Genomic DNA, 20,163 nt, shown 5'->3' on the forward strand with positions numbered 1-20,163 from the left:
GTTTGTATATTTTGCTTATTTTTTTTCATAGTTCCACACAACTTCTTCCTGTTTTCTCGATAGATTTGTGTTCAGTTCTTCAAGGCATATCCACTGTGCCAACTTACAATTAAATCTGAGGGGGGTGCGATGGGGAGGTTCCCTTGTCAGTGGTACAGAGCACACTCGAACTATCTATATGCAAAGCGCCGGCCGCGGTGGTCTAGCGGTTCTAGGCGCTCAGTCCGGAACCGCGCGACTGCTACGGTCGCAGGTTCGAATCCTGCCTCCGGCATGGATGTGTGTGATGTCCTTAGGTTAGTCAGGTTTAAGTAGTTCTAAGTTCTAGGGGACTGATGACCTTAGAAGTTAAGTCCCATAGTGCTCAGAGCCATTTGAACCATTTTTTATATGCAAAGTGTGTTTATGGCTTGAACTTTTTTTCTCCACGTGCTGTTTAAGGGTTGTGAGCGTTAGAGATGAAATACGGTTTGACGATTTAGTAGTTGTTTTGGTTGTTACTGCGTTCAGAACTGGAATATTCAAGTTCATGTCCTCGGCGGGAACGCAGTGTAATTGAGTAAGAGTGTTTAAGTATTTGACGATATGTAAGGTAATTGACTATGTTTAGTTTGGTGGTGCAATACAGCGATCAGTGTAAAATAGTTGTTTGCTGTTGAAAGTCAGATGTGCAGAAAGAAAAAAAAGGCAGACCTTGCTTCCACATCAGATGGATGAGTAATTAGATAAGAGCAAATGATAATACTTGATTGATGCTCTGTGTTCGGGTATAGGAGTCTCTAAACAGCGGCGCGAACGAATGCGTACGTTGAAAGCATGAAATGTAATGCGTTATGGAAACAGTGCTGCACTAGAACATCGAGAACGAGCGAATTCGCGTTTTCCTTGTTGTTCTATCGATTGTGATGATGATTACAGTTCACAAGCGCACGTCGGTGATGTCTTCCCAAGCATTACGTCCGCTGGTCGGGCATTCACTATCACGGATAGCACTTGACGCGTGTGCATGATAAGACTAGTTTGGCTTATATAATGACTAGAGAAGATGAATGTGTATGCTATAGTGAGGGACGTACAGATAAAGGCTTGAGATTTTTTATGTGGAAAATTATGGGCTCTATAGATAGTGATATTCAACCACAAACGACAACAGTCAAGAGCAGAAATTACGTGTAAATCGAACGCTGACAGAGCGTTGCGGCAATGGTAATAATATTTAATTGTAGTTGGAACTGGTAAATATGCTCGTGGTTTACAATATTCTTGAGAGTGTAGTATATATTTGATGATCTGTATAAATGGTTGCGACTTTAGCTGTCATTGGGATTTAGCGAGCTGTGTAAAAGTAATTTTACCGCTGAAAATCCAAGAAAGAAAAGGTGAAGTTCTTGGATAGAGGCGGCATTTGTAATTCGGCGTGTACATTCGATAAGAGCGAATGAGAATGCTAGATTAATTGATTGACATTGTTTGTGGTGGGATATATGAGCGTCAAGATATGGTTGAGGACGTTTGCGTATGTTGAGAGTAGCAAGGGTATCAGTTTAGGATCGGTGGGACGAGTGAATTGGTTCTTATTTTGGTAAAGAGGTTCTGTTAGGAGAAGAACTCCCGTTCATAAAAGTGAGAGATTAAGAAAGCGAGCGTTAACTATTTCTGGGGACTATAGAATTAGGTGGAGGTAGCGTTGTGAAGCAAGAATAATATTGAGAACGTTTTAGATGGCGAGTCGCGACACATATGTTTCGCGACGAGGCGAGAGCAATGATGTGTAGTTATGTATAGTTAAAGGGCGTGTCGTGTCGCGCTAGGAGGAATGCGCAGTGTGCTATTGCATCATAGGCGGTAAAGACACCTGCTGCTAGGAGGTGTCTCGCATATGGGGGCTGCGCCTTGGAATTCCGCGACGTCGGTATAACCGTGACTGTATAGAGGGATGCAACTTTCACCAGTGTACGACGACGCCGGCTCGGGGACAGTGACGGAGCGCGTAGAACCCGGGTGGGTGCCTGTGCATGGTTTGACAGCTGACGGCCTCGTCGACCGCAAATGCGCGCGAACGAGATTCTAGCGTTTGCGTTCTAATGGACATGGGTTGGCGAATGGTGCGTGCGGGCGTTGATTGAATTATTTTGCGAGCAGGTGTGTAGGTTGTGCTATGAGTTATTTGGACAGTTTACGAGTACTGAGCCTATCTAGACATACGTGTGCTGAATTATTTAGGAGGAGTATGAATGTCTGGATTTAAATTATTTGCGTAAATTAGGAGTTGTTTGCGTGTCGGCAGACTGTGTATTGTGAGAGCAAGCATAAGATGGAGAGTGTTTTGCCTAAGTGTGACAAATATATTCGATCTCTAAATAAAATGCTCGAAAGTAAATAGAGTGGACTAGTTCATTTCTCTCCACAGTAGCCTAGCGCAGTCTGAGTAATTTTAGCATAATTATCGTCCCTACAGACCACCATCTTGGATTAGGTCATAGGAGGGATGACAGTACGATCTGATGGCAGTGATGTGTACTATGTCAGCTCGACAGTAAATCTCATGGTGGAGACACCGCCTGCAAAATAAAGACTTGTCTTCGATGACGTCATGTGCTGTGCACGTTAATACACGTTAGTACAGGTTAGTGCACGTTAGTCTGCCAACATGGGTCGGTAAGGGGGCGTGGTGTTGGGTTGAGGATCGTGGTTGAGAATTTAAATATTTGATTCCAAGTGCTGGTGGGCGTGGCATTGGTGAAAATTGATTCCATGTCCTAGGTTCTATGAAGTCGAATCACGTAACTAATGCAGTAGCCAATAGGAGTGCAGCATTCTAGGGGTTGGGGGGGGGGTGGTGCTAGGTCACGAATGAACACAGTGCTGATAGTGGGAAAATGTGGAACTTCTCATTTGATCATTGAATATTGAAATTGTAAATTGACTTATTGGATATGATTAAAATTGAAATGGAATTAAGTACTTCGGTAATTGATAGGTTAGATGCGCGATGTGGGTGTTACTTTAGTTAGCATATGTACAGAAGACTATGTCCGGCGCGAGTACAAAGGTGCGGACTTGAGGCTGTGATGCAAGCAGTAGCTCGCAGGCCGCTGACGCGGCGCGTGTCCGGTTATAAAGCGCACGCACGAGAGAGCAGACGATTTTGTGTCATCACGGGACGTCACGGTAGCGCGCTATGGTGGCCACGATATGAACTAAGCCAGTTGGGCTCTGGAGCTCTCGGTGAACATACTGTACACCGTCATCTAGAATACCGGTACTTGCGTACCCAACCGACGTCGCGGTGGCGACCTCTGGTGGCACCATTATGAACTAAGCCAGTTGGCCTCTAGAGCTCCTGGTGAACACAGTGTATACGGTCATCTAGAATACCGGTACTTGCGTCATCACCCGACGTCGCGGTGGCGCCCTCTGCTGGCACAGATATAAACTAAGCCAGTTGCAGTCCAGACGCAGCGGCGAACACATCTGCTTGAAATTGCTTAAATAATAAAGACCTTTTCTCCCGCCATTTTCTTAGGTGTGACGCATTATCATGTTGGAATTTGAACTTCGCCGCATTTTTCTGGGCGAGGGGAGTGTGGCACTTTCCCGCCAAAATTCAAACTTCCCGCCAAAATCCGCCATCTTGATTGACATCATCGCCACCATTTTGGATGACGTCATCGCTGCCATCTTGGATTACGGTACTTTGGGGTGGCGCTAGCCTAGTCCCAATACTGGCGTTGCCCACCGCAGCGCTATATTCTGCCTGTTTACATATCTCTGTAGTTGAATACGCATGCCTATAGCAGTTTCTTTGGCGCTTCAGTGTATGATCTCTCATTGACATCTCTTTTGTCCTAAAAGTGTAACCACATTTCTTCCCTAGCATCTAGCGTTCGTTACTAAGACAGTTCACCATGTACACCCCATACAGAACACGACTAATATGATACACCATAGAAACGCAGCATAGATGATTCTGGTTACAATTACATTTCCTATTAACCAGCGGCTTATGGTCCAACTCCTCTTGTGACAGCCTATTGCAACCAATCTGGTAACTTTAAATTGACTATCTGGGGGCCACTTGACCTGAAGAAAAAAACTAGAGCCATGTGTTGTGGCATTCCAATCTCCAAAGTTGAGAACTACGAATTTACTAACTCTTAACAACAACATTTGACTATAAATGCGTTTATTATATTCACTTTCGCACTGTCAGCTTTAGAGCTATCTTCAAGTGTAGTAAATCATGTAATACATCATGCCTAAACATGTCATGCAGAAATCTTTAGATACAGTGTATTATTTCCTCGTCATCGGATCATTTCCATATAATCATCCTGGCCTTCAATCCAACTGCAGGGGTGTTGGAAAGCTCCGTGCTCTTTACTCTCCCATATACCCACTATACTGTCAATATGCCTAAACGCACATCTCTTTTTACATACTCAACTACACCAATGATGCCACATTCCTACCACTGTGTCCTATCCTCTAGAAATGCCAGCGATCCCTCTATCTCCACTTCTTTGTGCAACCATTTGATTCCCAAAATTTAAAAAAATGGTTCAAATGGCTCTGAGCACTATGCGACTTAACTTCTGAGGTCATCAGTCGCCTAGAACTTAGAACTAATTAAGCCTAACTAACCTAAGGACATCACACACATCCATGCCCGAGGCAGGATTCGAACCTGCGACCGTAGCGGTCGCTCGGTTTCAGACTGTAGCGCCTAGATCCGCACGGCCACTCTGGCCGGCCCCAAAATAAAGTTTTAGACACATTTCCCATATGACATATAAAGATTTTTTTAGTCATTAACATTATAATGGTATTCTACATCTACATCTACATGGTTACTCTGCAATTCACACTTAAGTGCCTGGCAGAGAGTTCATCGAACCATTTTCATTCTACTTCTCTACCATTACAATCTCGAATGGCGTGTGGGAAAAAGGAACACCTAAATCTTTCCGTTCGAGCTCTGATTTCTCTTATTTTATTATGATGATCATTGCTCCCTACGTAGGTGGGTGTCAACAAAATATTTTCGCTTTCGGAAGAAAAAGTTGGTGATTGAAATTGCGTAAATAGATCTCACCGCAAAGAAAACCGCCTTTGTTTCAGCGACAGTCACGCCAACTGGAGTATCGTATCAGTGACACTCTCACCCTCATTACACGATATCACGAAACGAGCTGCCCTTCTTTGCACTTTTTCGATGTCCTCCGTCAATCCTACCTGGTAAGGATACCACACCGCGCAGCAATATTCCAGCAGCAGACGACGGACAAATGTAATGTAGGCTGTCTCTTTAGTGGGTTTGTCGCATCTTCTAAGTGTTCTGCCAACAAAACGCAGTCTTTGTTTCGCCTTCCCCACAATATTATCTATGTGGGCTTTCCAATTGAAGTTGCTCGCAATTGTAATTCCTATGTATTTAGCGAATTGACAGCGCTTAGATTTGTGCGATTTATCGTATACTCGAATTTCTTTTAGTAACCAAGTGGATGACCTCGCACTGTTCTTTGTTTAATGCCAATTGCCACTTTTCACACCATACAGAAATTTTCTCTAGATCATTTTGTAATTGGAATTGATCGTCTGATGATTTTACTAGATGGTAAATTTCAGCGTCATCTGCAAGCAATCTAAGGGGGCTGCTCAGATTATCACGTAGATCATTTATGTAAATCAGGAACAGCAGAGGGCCTATGACGCTATCTTGTCGAACGCCAGATATCACTTCTGTTCTACTCGATGAGTTACCGTCTATCATTACGAACTGTGACCTCTCTGGGAGGAAATCAAGAAGCCAGTCACACACCTGAGACAATACTCCATATTCACGCAATTTGATTAATAGTCGCTTGTGAGGAACGGTATCAAAAGCCTTCTGGAAATCTAGGAATATGGAATCGATCTGAGATCCGTTGTCGACAGCACTCATTACTTCATGGGAATAAAGAGCTAGCTGTGTTGCACAAGAATGATGTTTTCTGAATCCGTGTTGGTTATGTATCAATAGGTCATTTTATTCAAGGTGATTCATAATATTCGGGTACTGTATATGCTCCAAAATCCTACTGCAAATTGAATAATGGTGTGACCTGTGCTACTTTCCAGTCTTTAGGAAGAGACGTTTCGTCAAGTGAGGGGTTGTATACGATTGCTAAGAAAGGCGCTATTGTGTTTGCATACTCTGAAAGGAACCTGACTGGTAAACCATCTGGACCGGAAGACTTGCCTTTCTTAAGTGATTTATTTCGCAACACCTAAGATATCTACTTTTATGTCACTCATGCTAACAGCTGTTCTGGTTTCGAATTCTGGAATATTTACTTCGTATTATTTCGTGAAGTAATTACGGAAAACCGTATTTAGTAACTCCGCTTTAGTGGCACCATCATCGGTAATATTTCTATCGCTATCGCGCAGTGACGGTATTGACTGTTTTTTGCCACTAGTGTACTTTACATACGACCAGAATCTCTTTGGGTTCTCTACCATATTTTGAGACAGTGTTTCATTGTGGAAACTATTAAACACATCTCGCATTGACGTCCGCACTAAATTTCGAGCTTCCGTGAAACTTAGACAGTCTTGGGGATTTTGTGTCCTTCTGAATTTTCATGCTTCTCCGTTGCTTCTGCAACAGCGTTCTGACTTGTTTGTGTATCATGGTGGATCAGTCCCGTCTCTTATTAACTTATGCAGTATGAATCTATCTATTGCTGTCGATACTGTATCTTTGAATTTGAGCCATATCTGGTCTACACTTACACAATTAGCTTGGAAGGAATGGAGACTCTCTCTTAGGAAGGCATCGAGCAGTTTCACTTAAATACACTGTTGTTATTATGTTCTTTCACTCACAGATCGTTCTAAACCACAAGCATATTGGTGTCCATGTCACTGGTACTCACCTCCTACTCACCGAGGATTGTAGCTCAATGGTTATCACATTGAACTCGAATTTGGATGATCGGAGCTCAAATTTCTGTTCAGCAGTTCAGCTGGATATCGACTATGTTCGTGACTCGCATAACACAAGTTACGGTATGGTTCCATTGGTAAGGACTTCTGCTCTCTTCTTCATCATTCTTCAGTCTGCACTTACTTTCCGTCTCCAATGACTTCATCATTGACGGGGCTTTAAGCCCTAATCTTGCTTTCCTTCTCCGTCCTCCGAATTCACATCAACCCCTTTCTTACTGCGAGGCCCAAATTCCTCCTCCCTCCTAGGCACTTCTCCACTTTAAATCTTCATTATCCATTTTTTTTATAAAACCGATAGCTACCCCACACCCCATCCTTAAACTCCATGAAACTCCACTTCTCTTCCATACTTACTCCCTTAGCGTCACAATCACCGTCACAAACAATCTCTATACGGGGTGATATGCAAAGAACTTTAATATATTACTCAAGTAAAACTAAAAAAAAGTTCATATAAACATAGGACCGCAAATGTTTAGTTACAGAGTTACGGCTAATAAAATATTTTGTCTGAAGTTTAGCAACCTTGCTAATATGAGGCCATCGCAAAACTGTACGAGGTTAAAGTGAAGCGCGATTTCCATTTATTTTCTTGTTCTTGGTCTGGCGAATCTAATAAAACATGCCCCAGACGTGTATCTGCAGTAGTTTTCCAGAACATCCAGAGAAGCAAAGAAGTAATTTCGTAAATTTTTTATTTTATTAACTACTTGTCCCAATTTATTCTTTAATTCGACAGTTGCACAAAGTTTTCGACATAAGTTATAGAGAATTTGATTTTGAAAAAATGATGGTAATAACGTTAACTGAAACTGTATGAATGTGTCAGATAATCTGGTTTTATTAATACCATAGAACATGTGAATTCATGTTAAACCAGAAAAACTAAGCTCAGTGTTAAGGAAGTTGTACAGTGTACACACAATTTCACAATACATTCACAATAAATGTTCACAGATGTCTCCTCCGAGTGCAATGCATTTAGCTGCACGTGTATGAACGGATTTTGTTGCTCGTTTCAGTTTCGCAGTGGTTTCACTTAAATAAACTGTTGTTATTATTTTATTTCATTGAACAATAAAGAAAACGAACTCGTTTCAAGGTTAGGAAACGACTGAAACAACTCACTAACGTTTGCCAACAATGACAAACGTTTCTACATTGTTAATGGGAAGTAAACAAATTTACTTGAATAATAATCCTTTGCTTCTCAGGAAGTTCTGGAAGACTAGCAGATACACGTCTGCGACATGTTTTGTTAGATTCACCAGCTCAATACCAACAAAGTAAGCTTTTCTTTAAGCTCCTACAGTTTTGCGATGGATTCATATTAGCGAAGTTGCTAAATTTCAGGCAAAATGTTTTATTAGCCGTAACTTCGTAACTAAACAGTTGCGGACCTATGTTTATATGAACATTTTCTTTAGTTTTACTTGTAGAATAACATATTAAAATATTTGCATCGTGAATCACCCTATATGTAACACGCAATGTCCTGACTGACTGACTCATCACCGTCCAGCCCAAACCGCTAAGAATAGAAACTTGAAATTTGGAGAGGGTATGGATCTTATACTACAGGTGTCATTGAAAAAGCTATTGTCCGAAATTCCACTCCTAAGGGGGTGAAACAAGGGATTTTTTCGAAATTCCAACACTAAGGGGGTGAAATAGGATATGAAAGGTTTTTTTGAAAAATGTCGCTATTAAGGCAATTTTGAAGCTAGACCTACGAAAATTGGTATTTGGTTTCTCGGTTAGAAATAAAGAAATACATGTTTCAGCAATTTCGAAAATTTAACTCTATGAGGGTGAAACAGAGCGAGAAAGTTTTTTTTGCAAATATACCATTAGTAAAGAACTACGGAAGTATTTTTAAAGCTACATCTGTGAACGTTGGTATTCGATTTCTCGGTTACATACAAAAAAATTCGTGCTTCGGTATTTTTGGAAACTGAATCCCTAAGAGGGTGAAATAGAGGTTGAGATTTTTTATGAAAATATTTTATTATAAAAGCATTTTAAAGCTAAATCTATGAAATATAAATTTGGCTTCTGAGTTAGAAATAAAAAAATACGTGTTTCACTGTTTTGAAAATTCAGCTCCTATGGGGACGAAACGGGGATGAAAGTTTTTATGGAAATATTTCATTGTGCAAGGCTTTTTGAAGCAAAGTCTACGAAAGTTTGTATTTGGCTTCTCTGCTGGAAATGAGACATACACATGTCACAGTTTTTGGAAAATCAACCTCTAAGGGGGTGAAACGTTTTATGAAAGCATTTTAAAGCTAAATCGTTGAAAATTTGTGTTTGGCTTCTCTGTTAGAGATTACAAAAGACGTGTTTCACTGTTTCTGGAAGGTCAGCCCCTAGTTAGACTGATTCACTCACTCATCGTCGTCGCTAAGGACAGAGACTTGAAATTTGGAGAGGGCTTGGATCTTAAACGCAGGCATCGTTTAATAAGGAATTGTCCGAAATTCCAATCCTAAGGGGTTGAAATACGGATGAAAGAATTTTCTTTGAAAGTATGCCGCTGTTAAGGGAATTTTGAAGAATTACGAAAACAATTGATATGTGACATCCCGATCAGAAATAAAACAAAATATGTGCTTTAGTGTTTCTGGAAATCAACCCCTAAGGGAGCGCAATAGAGGATGAAAATTTTTTTAAAAATATTTCGTTACATTAAAAAAAATTAAAGCTAATTTAATGAAAATGGTATTCCACTTCTCGGTTAGATATAAAGAAATATTTGTTAGGGAATGATAGTTGCTATGGAAATATATCCACAAGAACGCAAAAGGTATGATTACAAAAACTTTGGGCTCCAGCTACCAGAAACGCCTTTTGGTCAGACGTACATTCGGAAAGGACCACGCTTATATGGACTTAAGTAGCCTGTAAAACTTAGATGCTGCAATTTGTGAATAAGCTAGTGAATATATAGGGAATGACGAATTTTCTTACAGTTATACAGTGTGTTTGGAAATTCCCGTTACAAACTTCTAGGAATTGTAGAGGGGAGTACGTAAATAACATTTTGAATAGGAACGCAAGTCCGGGAAAGCACCGTTTCCGTTCTACGACAGTTTCAAAGTAGATGTTTAACTCATCCACTTCTGCTTAAGGAATTATATTGCGTGTCACACTGGATAATTATTAGATAACCATTAGAAAGGAAATATAACGAAACATCCATTTACCGCTTAAGCTCAATTGACTGTATTTAATTTACGAGACTATAGTAGAGTTCTGGCCGATGCGCTAGAAATTGAAGAGACACCAGCTGGGCTGAGGTGTGTGTAGGAACATGCTTCGTAGATACAATGTCTGTAAAAGCGCTGGTGGTCACCACATCGAGCCGCTGTTGTAATGCCTCAGTACTGTTCTGTACGAACAATATGCAGTGTTCTTTTTTGTTTTGGAATAATGTAAACATGTAAATGTTTAAGTTTTAATACAGACAAATGTGCTTATGCGATAAGTGGTCGAATTGTTACCTCATGATTGTACTGCGTCACGTCTAATTCAATTCCTCAAGCAGAAATGGATGAGTTAAACATCTGAACTGAATCCGTTGTTGAACGGAAATGGTACGTTTCCGGACGTGGGTTCCTATTCAAAATATTATGTACTCACTCTCCTATACAAGCCCTAGAAGTTTTTTAATGGGAATTTCCGAACACCCTGTAGATTTCGTAAGGAATTCCCAAACTGGGTTTTTCATCAAACGCTCAAATGTACCAATTACTTATTACTTATAAAACACGTGTTCTAATACCATATAAGAAATTTTACATGTCCCAGATTTCTTTGTTATTTCTCGTAGCGCACTCCAGTCTGTGTGGGGTGAAGAGCATAGAAGAACAACAAAGAACAAAGAGACCATAACCATGAATATGAAATATTAAAGACGTTCGAAAGGACCGCAGTGAACAGGAAGAAATGACTGATAACATTCAGAGAAACAAATAAAGTAAAATAGCGGTCTTATGATCAGTAAAATTAGAACTATTTTCATGATACTTCAATGCACAAGAATCCGATAAGGGCCAGTCATCCTACCGAGCGAACTGCGGTCTCTGTTTACCCCCGCACAGTCGAGTCCTGACTACGCTGTGTGGGTACTAACAGTCTTGTCAACGAAATCATTAACAACTAAGCCATGTGACGTAAAGAAGGAATTTAGGGAATAATGATATGAATCGTGACGAGGCAAATAAAAATTATTTTTTTTCTAAGGATACCTTTGAATCAACACAACAAGTATAAAATATGATTAATGAGAAATAAATTTGTGCATCGAAAGATAGTACAACAATTCCACAACATACACTGAGGCAACAAAGGTCTTGGGACAGCGATATCCACATATACAGATGGTGGTACTATCGCGTACGAAGGTAGAAAAGGGCGATACGCTGGCGGAGTTGTCATTTGTACTTCAAGCGATTTCTCTAAAAAGTTTTCCACTGTGATTATGGTCACACGACGGGAATGAAGAGACTTTGAACATGGAGTGATTGCATTTTATTGTATGTTAACCGGTGACCTAGAAACGACGGAGAGGATCAGCCTTAACCCCCCCCCCCCCCCCCGCCCACAACACCCCCTCCCAGGGAACGTCTCACACCAGACGAGCATATCCCCACTGTTTGGGTGGTAGAGTAGTCGTGGTGTACGCGTACGTGGAGAACTTGTTTGCGCAGCAATCGCCGACATAGTGTAGCTGAGGCGGAATAAGAGGAACCGGGCCACATTCACCGAGGCAGATGGAAAACCGCCTAAAAACCGTCCACAGTCTGGTCGTCTCGACGGACCTCGACCCAAGTCCGCCGGGCGGATTCGCGCCGGGGTCTAGGTGCTCCTTCCCAATCGGGAAAGCCGTGCGTTAGACCGCACAGCTAACTGGGCAGGCAACATGGAATGATAATCGCAGCATGAACATTCCATTTCGGAAATCGTTAGGGAGTTCAATACTACAAGATCCACAATGTCAAGAGTGCGCCGAGAATACTAAATTTCAGACATTACCGATAATCATGGACAACGCGGTGACCGACGGCCTTCACATAACGACCGAGAGCAGTGGTTTTTTAGTAGAGTTGTCGGTGCTGATATACAAGCAACACTGAATGGAATAACGACAGAAATCAATGTCGGACTTACGACGAACATATCCGTCAGGACTTTGCAACGAAATTTGGCTTTAATGGGATATCGTAGCAGATCACTGACGCCAGCGCCTTTTTTAACAGCATGACATCGCCTGCAGCATCTCTACTGGGCTTGAGACTATATCGATTGGACCCTAGACGACCAGAAAACCGTGGCCTGGTCATATGAGTCATGATTTCGGTTGATAAGAGCTGATGGTATGGTTCGAATGTGGAGCACATCCCGCAAAGCCATGGAACCAATTTGTCAACGAGGCACTGTGCAAGCTGGTGGTGGCTCCATAACGGTACGGGCTGTGTTTACATTGAATGGATTGGGTTCTCTGGCCCAACTGAATCGATCACTGACTGGAAATGATTCTGTGAGGCTACTTGGAGATCATTTGTAGTCATTCATGGAGCTCATGCTCTCAAACCACGATGGAATTTTTATGGATGGCAAAGAGCCGAGTCTCTGGGCCGCAGCTGTTCGCGATTGGATTGAAGAGCATTTTGGACAGCTGGAGCGAATTATCTGGCCACCCATCGAACATTTATGGGACTTAATTGAAAGGCTAGTTCGTGCACAAAATTCTGCACCGGCAACGCTTCCACAATTACGGACGACTATAGAGACAGCATGACTTAATATTTCTGCTGGGGACTATCAACGACTTGTTGAGTCCATGCCACGTCGAGTTGCTGTCCTACGCCGGGAAAGAGAAGGTCCGACACGATATTAGAAGGTTTCGCATGACTTAGTATATTCACATACTCAGAACCAGGCAAAATAAATCAGGCAAGCAAACAGGGATCCGCTAACTATTGATGTGTTATTGCTTAAGTACATGAAAACGGAGCTACAAAAATCCAATTGAGTCATGTTGTATTTACTTTGATGTGTGTTATAGGTACTCCAAAACTTGAGACTTAGGGGAGATTTAGTTCCATGAAATACATTTTGGCCAGTTTGCTCAATAATTTTGCTGCTAAAACTCGAGGTGTCACAAATTTTGTCGCCTTTCAGTCTTACTAGCTCTTGACACATCAGACTGCTTTTTTGGAATTGTGTCAAGGTTTTCGTTTATCCATTACATTATGATAGCCCAGCACATTAGATAAACAAACTGTACAAATAGTAAAATCAGCATTCTTTGCCTCTTTGTGACTGTAATTTCTAGCTTTTTGGCTCCTGGACATTGGTATTACCGAGCGTGATCAAATGGGCGTTCCTGCCGCGTTTTTATGAAATTAAATTATACCGCTGCTTCACTACAACAAGTGCGGTTATTTACTGTGAATGCCGTAGATGATCATCGTTCGTTATCCAGAAATCAAGATCTCCGTTATGTGTTCTATTAGATGAAGTAGCAAAGATAACAACAAGTGGTAATCATTTCAGATAATCATTATATAAACAAGGTCAGCCGCTCACAAGCTATTGTGGTTGAGGCGTATATATTAACTGTAGCAGGCTGCGCAGACCACAGCACGTGTACTCGAGATGCTCAGGCGGACATTCCTCGTTTTGACCCTCGTTGCCTGTGTGCTGGGTGAGTACTCGCCGAGGAACAGCAAACTGTATCGACACTAACTGTTTCTGTATTATGTCGAACACTAGCTGCGCTGATCTTTCGTGACAACTTGAAATGGACTGGTTAATCTGGTACACAGTATTGAAAGTTGCATCTTGCGACTAGTGTTCTCATGATGGAGTTGTACGAGCATTTTTCTGACAGTTACTTACCGTGCAGGTTGACACTAATTTCTACCATTACAGGTCTTTTCATTTATCCTACGATACTGGTATCTTGCCCCATGAGAGAGCATCTGCACAGGTTAGGTGGCGACGCGCAGTGTGCGATTTGTGCTTTTACCGGTAGGGGGGATGTCTTAGGGGGTTAGTGAAATTACATATGTTACTAGCTTGGACCGTGGCGTTACCCATGGTTAAACAGTTATTTATAAATAGATGTTAATGCCGAAACTCACTGTTCACGCGTATGCACTATCAGAAAAGCCATCCCTTGTTATATCTTTAAAAGTACATTATAGGTAAAGCTTATTTACAAAATCATCTACGTACAGGTATACGACGGGAATTCAAAATGTAAAGGCACATTTGTGTAAAGCTGTACTTATTTTGATGATAGAAAACTGAAACATGCGTTATTTTTCTACGTAACCTCCCTGGACTTCAATGCAGTTTTCCCGACGTTTTACGAGTTTTTTTTTTTTAATTTCATCAGAAAATACTTTTTTCGGTTGCATCTGTAACCAATTTTGCACCGCAGCAATGACGTCTTCATCACTTTCAAAATTTCTTCCCTGTAGTGCTTCCGTTAAGGGTCCAAACATGTGAAAATCACTTGGAGCCAGGTCTGTACTGTATGGTGGATGTTCCAGCACCTCGAATCTCAACTCCTTTATTGCGTCGGCTGTCCGTTTGGCAGAATGTGGGCGAGCGTTATCTTGCTGCAGGATGACACCTCTTCACAGTTTTCCACGACGTTTGGATCTGATTGCAGGTTTTAGTTTCGTACGCAACACATCACATCCACCATACAATACAGACCTGGCTCTAAAGCCTCGTTTACGCTGGGGCGACGTATTGCAACATTGTGGCATGCTACGGAAATGTGGCGTGCGTCGTCTTGTAGCATTCGTATGTTGCATGCTGCACGTTAATTTATACTAAAGCAACAGAATTTGTGCCACACGTGTGTCGGTCTTGCAGTACAAAGGATGATAAAGTATCGCAGCGGCGGCCTACTTGGTACTTGCACATGCAGCTAACAATGGAAATGAAAACCAAAGGAAAAGAAAACGATGTTGGAAGAGTATTTGAATAAGATCACGAAATAGTATCCTAGGAACTAGAGGCAGACGATGGTGCGTTATTTAGTAATGTGTGCTTTCGTCCCAGGCGCGTTAGTCCGCGCCATACCGTTGCCAAAAGGTGGCCTAACGGTAGATGTTCGCACAGGTACCGGGCCGTTCACTACCCTGTGTCAGGGCCCGGGGTGGGAATTCCAGCCCCCAGCTCACCCAACTCTGCGGTACGACTGCTGCGGTATGACTGCCACACTACTTCCCTCGCAAGCTCGCGAGTAAACGGATGACGCACCTTAGACGAAAGCAACAATGACAACATGAGAATGATGATTTAGTTCTAAATGTTTTGAAATGCTACTACATAACACTATTTCAAAATTAATTAGCAAACATATTCATAGTGTTAATAGTAAGACTGTATTAAAAACTTTCAGTGTTTGGCTCCACAAATTTAAATTATATGTAAAGTTTTACTCCAGTGCGTGGAAAATAAACATCCCAGGTTGGGATGCATAAACTAAAACCAGAGGAGGGGATGGTCTGATGCAGAGGGGGGGGGGGGGCAAATCCCCCCCATCCCCCCCTTCCAAATCGCACACTGGCGACGCGAGAAATGAACGGCGAACTCATCTGTTTTCTTGATTTTTTAAAATGGGTATGGATAGTTAGGTCATGAGAACACTGCTTGCGATAGGAGGTTTCCAGTCCATACTTCCAATTTATGACAAATACTCCGCCATGGTTGGCTGAACGTCTGGGTGTTTCTTGTACAGGTTCGGCACTGCCAGTGCGTCGACTGCCGCACACCGGACCAGCTCGGCGTTTGGCACTGTCCAGGGGACGCATCGTCGGGGGACAGGACGCCAGCAGAGGTAAGGCTCCATCTCTTAAGGTCAGTAACCCATCTGGTCAAGGTAACGGTGTACCTGTCAAGTGAGGTCCATGTAGACCGTTCTGTGTGAGCACTTTCTAACATGCTAAACGATCTCTGGATTTAAAAAAATTGAATCAGTAGAATTTGACTTGTTGGTTAGCAGGCAGTATGCCAGTTTAATTGATTAAATGTCCGCCCCCGGTAAGTGAGTGGTCAGCGCGACAGCCTGTCAATCCTAAGGACCCGGGTTCGATTCCCGGCTGGGTCGGAGATTTTCTCCGCTCAGGGACTGGGTGTTGTATTGTCCTACTCATCACCGTTTCATCCCCACCGACGCGCAAGTCGCCGGAGTGGCGTCAAATCGAAAGACTTGCACCAGGCGAGCGGTCTACCCGACGGGAGGCCCTCGTCACACGCCATTTTTATATTAATTGATTGAATCCTAATTCCAAATATGTTCATTATTTCAACTAAATGCAATTTTACATATACACTGACGGAAAAAAATCACAACACGAAGAAGGAGTTGTATGACATAAACGAAAGTTGATACGCGTGTTCCTACATCTGAAAGATGACTTTTCTTTGAATTTCGCGGCCAGTTGCATATGAAGATCAGCTTTGTTTTAAATACACGCTGTGAAGGTCATTAACGTTAGTTGCCTTTGAGGTTGGGCGTGGTGAGATGATGTTAGTCAAATATGCCTTTAAGGCGACAAAGACGCCATTACCAACAGCTCACTGAGTTCGGACGAGGTCGTGTGGTAGGGCTACGAAAAGCTGTATGTTCCTTCAGCGGTACTTCAGGAAAACTTGGGAGGTATGAAGCCGCTGTACATGACTGTTGGTAGCATTGGTCACGAGAATGTAGGGTCGCAGGAATATTGGACTTCAGACAGCCACTTGGCACTACAGAGAGGGAAGACCATCGTGTTTGACTCATGGCTCTGGTGCATCGTACTGCATCTGCAACACTAATTTAAGCAGTAGATTGCACCACAGTGACACAACGAACTGTTACAAAGCAGTTACTTCAAGGATAGCTCCGCCCTGTAGCGTGTGTTCCATTGACACCAAACCACCGCCATTTGCGGCTTCAGTGGCGTCAAGCGAGAGCTCACTGGTGGTCGGGGAAGGGGTCTGTTATGTTTTACGATGAAAGCTGGTTCTGCCGCGGTGACAGTGATGACCATGTGATGATTGGGAGGAGAACAGGTGAGCGCCGGCAATAAAATCGTCTGCGACCTAGACACACTGAACCTACACTTGGAATTATGGCATGGGGTTCGACTTCGTATGACAGCAGGAGCTCTCTCGTGGTTATCCCATGCACCCTGGCTGCAAATCTGTACGTCATTGTGGTGAGTCGACCTGTTGTGCTGCTATTCATGAACAGCATTCCAGGGATTTTTTACAACCCGACAACGCTCGCCCACATACCACTGCTGTAACCCAGCGTGCTCTACCGTGTGTCGACTTGTTGCCTTGGCTTGCTGGATCACCAGATCTGTCTCCAATCGAGCACATATGGGACATCACTGGACGACAATTGCGGTGTTATCCACAAAGGGTATTAATCGTCTGTGTATCGACCACCAAGTGCAACAGGCATGGAACTCCATCTCTCAAACTGACATCCAGCACCTATACAACACAGCGCATGCACATTTGCATGCTTACATTCACTATTCTAGCGGTTGCACCTGTTAGCAATGTACCATCGTTTCACACTTGCAATGGCTTATCTCGCGCTTATATTGACCTGTGGTCTTGCAATGTTATCGTTTAAATATGTTACCTAAACAAATGTATTCCAGAAATTTCATTACTTTCCATTAATTATTTTTTTTTTTGGTATTGCGGCTTTTTCCGTTATAAACGTACTGTGTATTTTATTAGCCCAATTGACAATTTTTACGTTGATATCTGAACCTAACTCCTACAGTAATACAATATTGTTCTCGACTTTTTATTTGAGGTCGGCAAAAGACACGATAATTAGTGTCCCCTGCAATTTATAGTTATGACAGCTTAGAAGAATTACATTCGTCTCCCCTAACAGTCTTTCCAAAAGCTGGATAGAAAGATAAAAAAATAGTGATTGCTTAACACTCTGAACTTTGCCATCCAAAACAGATGACACATGCCTGGTCTAAATGTGGGTAATCCTGTCCAGTGTGAACTTTGTCCACTCACCCAAAATTTCGCACAGAGCTTCAGCACAAGCAGTGCGTGCTAGTGCATGCCCTCTATGGGAGAAAGAACGATACCAAAAGATTTTAAACTCGTCTGTTGTTAGACACTTCTGTATTCACGTGTAAATCGATAAGCATTGTCGTTCTCAAAGCCGGCCATGGTGGCCAAGCAGTTCTAGGCACTTCAGTCTGGAACCGCACGACCGCTACGGTCGCAGGTTCGAATCCTGCCTCGGGCATGGATGTGTGTGATGCCCTTAGGTTAGTTACGTTTAAGTAGTTCTAAGTTCTAGGGGACTGACGACCTCAGATGTTAAGTCCCATAGTGCTCAGAGCCATTTGAACCATTTCTTTCTCAAAGAACCTATACTCACTTATCTGTTTGCTAGGGTAGCTTATCACTGGGTGGAAACTGTAAGGCATGTCTTAGCAAGTTGACTAAACTTTGAGGTGAGCTAGCCAATACTAAGACTTGGCGACAGGGTCGGTTTGCTGGCTCGGATGGTTAGTGGAGAATAGGGCTCTCTAGTCTACTCTGTACTTCCGCCTGGTGCCGTGAGGTTCTGCTGATCTATTACAGCATAGACGCCTTGTTTTGTGGTAGCGAAGTGATGAATTTGAAGCGACTTCATTCTGAATTTTAGTGAGATTGCTGCCGGCTGACTTGCTTGCACTGCACTGATACACTGTTTCAGCGTCCTGCGCTGTACACAACCCGCACTGTAGAATTCGGAACATGTCATTTTGATTAAAACCACCCACATATTTATCCCACTGCGAGACAACACGGCCATTGCGGGCAGGACCAGATATTGCCAAGACTGTTACGAGTACGCTGCAGAAGTAACGTTGGGAATCCCTTACACATTCTTCATACAGTCTCGTTCTCTCCCCATGTCATTTCCACATTTTTGGTGCTCTTAAGAAAGACATTAGTGGCCGTCGTTTTGCTTTGGACGAAGAGGTGCAACCACGCTTCCCTAGAAAACCGCAAACGTTTTTCCATGGAGGCACTGACCACTTCGTCTCACAGTGGGAGAAGTGTGTTAACAGTTACGGCAACTACTTTCGAAATAGTAAACAGTTCACTCACTTTTTTTCATCCGTTGTGCTTTACGCAATATAATATTAGTTTGCGTGAAATACTTAGAAGTCGTATTTAACTTGGTCGGCGTTAGGTCTTTGTTCGAGTACACCACTTTCTTAGAACACGTGGTGATCAATATCGAATTTTTATTCAGCCATTTGAGTTTTTCCACTCATCAGATAACATTATGAACGTTAATAATAATAAAGAGGACGATTTTCTTTGTCTTTTGTACATGGATGGTCATCTGAAGACACGTAGTCCATTACATGGCATTAATATGTGAAACATGAGATTTTGTATTCAATATTTGAATAATAGATTAAGCATCCGTCAATTTGGGATTCTCAAGAACTTATTTTTCTCTCTTCCGTTCTTTAACCCATATCTCCACACGTGATCACACTAGGACAGCGTTCTCGAACGCAGCTCTTACTACGCTCGCTTTAACTGTATTTCAAGCCGAGAAAGAATAAAGTGTCTTCAGCAGTGACAAAATCTTTATTTTAAACGAAATTTTCAGCTCGCCAATTTGTGCTTGTTTGGGACTTATACACAGTGTTTGAAGAGAAGGAGGCTTTAAAATTCTGCTATATTACTGGTTCAAAGCTTTCCAGTTTGTTAGGTATTGTAGGATACCGAGTTCAAAACTATTTGCTTCACACGAATTACACCTACGAGGTGTAATTCAAACACACATATGCTTGGAGGAGAGTTAATGGACTTTCCTCCCGCCAGCAGCTGGAAGGTGCTACGCCATGGCTGGACCGTCAGATTCTCCGACTGTTCTTTATTTTCTCTAATTTCCAGCTACTCATCCAAGTAACGCTTTTGCGTAATCCTACAAGGGAGTTTGCAGTAACTAGGGTGACTTTAAAATGAGTTACTGTAATGCATGCACAGGACACATTGTATCTCCAAAATCAGTGCCTGATTTTCTTCATGCTCTGGATACCAGCACATTATCATCTACGAGTTGTGTGAGAAATGTAATGAGACTGATTTTTTATCTACCCAAGT

The sequence above is a fragment of the Schistocerca piceifrons genome, chromosome 2 (genome assembly GCF_021461385.2).
Source record: "Schistocerca piceifrons isolate TAMUIC-IGC-003096 chromosome 2, iqSchPice1.1, whole genome shotgun sequence".
NCBI lineage: Eukaryota > Metazoa > Arthropoda > Insecta > Orthoptera > Acrididae > Schistocerca > Schistocerca piceifrons.